We start from the raw sequence: 4,050 nt of genomic DNA on the forward strand, positions 1-4,050 counted from the left end.
ATATATATATATATATATATATATATATATCATATTCAGAAGTAGAACCGATCAACTATTATTAATATACTTATCCATGTAAAGTTGGTAAAGTGATCAAGATTTTGTTTGTACATTTGTACCGTGATTATTAGTGGAATCCAAAGCACGTGCTTTATTTACTTAGCAACGATGATGTTCTCAAATGCTAGGTCTCAAATAGGATGAAACTCATGTTCTGGACTCCACTACTTGATACCCATTCTAAATATTCAGTACAACGAAAAGTGAGTTTAATTTAAAGGTATTAGTGTTGATAAAATCTGGTCAATTTAAATTAAAACATCAGGAGGTATCTCATTTGAATATTGAATTTTAATGATTTGGATGACTCCCGACCGTGGCAGTTACCTTGACGTGATGGTCGGACTTGCATATCATGATAAACAAATCGAGCTATACTGGCTGCAACAATCGTTCCTCAACGTCCTACCATAACAGACAGACTAAAAGCAGAAAACCCAAGGTCTGAAGGTGAAGTCGTACTGCTGACTGTACAGACATGTGATGGCAGTAAGGTGCTTTCTTTAGACAACCAGCATAACAGCGATGCTGTCTTCCCACAAGGAGGGGTGGGGTCAGGGAAGGTCGACAATAAAAATGCTCTCCCCGACTTATCCCACGGATATCTGTCTCTTCGGCTGTAAGGTCTCAACAAGTACGGAGCTAACACAAAAATCAATCTCAAAAAGGTCGTGAGTGACCGACCTCAAGTAGTTGTCCATTGGGCACTGCGGTCACACTCTCAGGTCATTAAGATCACTTCTGATCCAATTTCTTTTTTAGGTACCTCCGGAAGAACTCCTAAACGGTGTGGGCAACCGGGAAGTGAAAGCCACTCTCATACCTCTAACAGCCCTCAAGATCACTGTATCCATAATCAATCTCACTCCTCAATTCCTATTATTCCTCCTAACAAATGAACTGTTAGTAGGTATGCTAGAATTTATCAGACTAACATTAGTTTATTCATCAATATACATTTTGTGAATCATCAATAATACCTAACTAGATTTATGCTTTTACTGAGAATATCATGTCTTGGTAGAAGCAAGTTATATGAAGCTTTTGAGTTTTGGACAACTTATCTTTGATTTCACTGTTTCTAACCAAGAAGTGGTATTAAAATAAATAACCATATTACTAAACTATTAACATGATAATAGACCCCCTTATAGGTGCCAACCACTCAAATTAGTATTAACGTGAACGATTCAATCTATAGAGAAAACAAAAAATTATAATCCTTTCAGTAAAAATACATCAAAATGCTTAATTTTCTGTTTTTATTAAGCCAAAATGAAGAAAACTTATAATTGTATTACTATTTATGTGCCCAACTAGTCTATCAGTCTGTATAAACACGTGATTATGTGGGCAGATACAGCTGTGTCTATGTGTTTATTTGAATATTGTATAGTGTGGAAAATAAATCCACCATTAACGAAAGCCGATACAGAGTATTTTTATTGATTATACATTAGTTCAGGGAACAAAGGTTGTATGTGTGTGTGGGAGAGAGAGAGAAGAAAATAATTCATGCCAAAGTTTGAAGAGAAAAAGAAATTATGAACAGAGAAGTAAATTAGCACAAAAAAAGTTTGAATGAAACAATTTTTTTATGGACAAGGAAAAGAAAAAGGAGCGGTCAATTTAGATTGTGATATATTAATTAGGGCTATTTATGAATGTAATAAGTACCCATACATTTAACATACAGTGAACTATAAATGAAAGAAGCACAACTAATTTTACCACTACAATCATGAATATCAACATTTAATTAGGCATAAACACTTAAACCATATTACTAATGATACTGGCACATATTGGATTAAAGAAAATCCATATTCATATATGTCACATGTACACAGTAACAATTATCATGATAACAAAGATATTGAAGATATGAATAACAGTAGACAAAAAAAGATGCATTAGTCTAGACAACTGCAACTACAAATTTTATAAATAAACAAACAAAATATAAATATTTACAGAAAGAAGGAAGTGAAAATAGGCAGGTACAAAATGATCATAAAAAGTGTGAAATTTTTTTTATTACAAATTAAGTAAAAGCTTAAATTTATTTGTTGAAGGGTAAAGAAATATCAGATTATATAGGATTAGAAAAATCAACCGATAAATTGATAAACATTATACCACAAAAAATCGATTTCCTCTTTTCTTTCTTTCTTTCTATTTATTTATAAACAACTTCATCAAAGCGACCATCATCGGGTTTTATTTATATATACACAAATGGGAATATCTATTCATAATCTTTATGTTAATATTTTCCTATTATAATGTGTTCAAGTTGAATATGAGAAAATTGCATAGTATTAACTATTTATAATTTTTTTATATATAATTGAAATCATGAGTCGACTTCGCGGATTGGTTGAAGTTGGACGTTAACACTGTTGGATGCCGGCTCAATGGTCTATCGGTTAAGTGGCTTGCGCGCGAAACTGGTAGGTTCTTGGTTCGAATCTCGCGAGGCGGGATCGTGGATGCGTACTGCTGAGGAGTCCCGCAACAGGACGAAACGGCCGTCAAGCAGTGCTTCCAGGTTTTCCATGGTGGTCTAGCTTCAATCGACTCAAGATTTCAACTATATATAAAAAATTACTAAATATCTCCACAAGCAACCCCCTCTTACTAACTTCATTTACTTAATTTGTATATTTTGCTGAATGAATTCATAGGTACAGAGTTGGATTAATTTTCTTGCATAATAAGTTATAGAAAAATAAAGTACTAATCGATTATCTGAAGTATATAAGACTAAAACTGAGAATATACCACTGTTATTATTATTATTGCTATTACTACTTAGTTAACAAGTTGTGTGGAGATTTTAGAATTTTAAATTACGTACTGATCTTAGCTAGACTAAAAGTGAAAACTAGTAAGCACTGGAAAAGTGTTTCATCATAGTATAGAACTTATAATCCATGTGCATCCACAACATCGCCATAGGAAATAGCATCCAGGACCTTCGTCTAGCCCCTAAACTATTGAGCCGGCATCTAACGGTCTGTATGTCTAATTTCAAAGTAGCGAGGTATGGTTATATCTTATGGTTGGTTGGTTTAACTAAGAATTTGATTTAAAACTAAGTGTACATAGAATCCGATTTTGTTGCATCAAAGCTCAGTAAAGATGTCAGGACACTATGCAACTATTAAGACTAATATAAACCTAAGATTAGATTATTTTACTGTACTAGTATATATTACATCTTTATGAAGTATTATGCTACGGAATGAATGTGTGACCCGTTTTATAACAAATTACATATTTCATAACACAGAGATGTCATACAGCAATTGGATCAAAATCTAACAGCTATACATTTGTACTACGTATTTAAGAATAAGCATGAAATTAAAACTAACGATAAGTTTAAAAATATTTTCTCTTTTTCTATAGGTCATACAAAATCCTAGATTAATAAATGTATAAATTAAAGCGAATAATTTTTTTCTGGTTAGCGTTTCTTTAGCGAGTTAGTTTTCTACGGGATGGGGTCGCTAACCCCATGTCCAATCCTCCTCCTTTATCTGGGGTTGGGACCGGTAGTAATCCCAGAGGGGCTCCAGGCGGTAGGCAGCATCAACGATGACCACGGTGGATCTGATGATGTAAGGTGCAAATCGGCAAAACAACAGCAGCATGTCTACAATTGAAGAACATCTGGAACTCAAAACAACTATCAGTCAACAAACATCAAAGTCACAATTTTCAATACAAATGTCAAGACAGTTCTATTGTAGGGAGCGGAAACTTGGAGAATTATGAAAGCCATTATCCAAAAGATACAGTTTTTTATTAACAGTTGTCTACGCAAAATACTTCGGATCCAATGGCCAGATACTATCAGCAAAAACCTACTGTGGGAGAGAACCAACCAGATTTCAGTGGAGGAAGAAATCAGGAAGAAGCGCTGAAAGTGGATAAGACACACATTGAGGAAATCACCCAACTGCGTCACAAGGCAAGCCC

General features: G+C 34.1%; 1 protein-coding gene across 2 annotated transcripts in view; it reads right to left on the reverse strand.

Moving 5' to 3' along the window:
- Positions 1–4,050, reverse strand: part of Smp_134910.1 (serine/threonine kinase) — a gene marked incomplete at both ends in the record, with an annotated part of 87,501 nt that overhangs the window by 18,028 nt on the left and 65,423 nt on the right. The window lies entirely within an intron of this gene.

The sequence above is a fragment of the Schistosoma mansoni genome, chromosome 3 (genome assembly GCF_000237925.1).
Source record: "Schistosoma mansoni strain Puerto Rico chromosome 3, complete genome".
In the NCBI taxonomy this organism is placed as follows: Eukaryota; Metazoa; Platyhelminthes; class Trematoda; order Strigeidida; family Schistosomatidae; genus Schistosoma; species Schistosoma mansoni.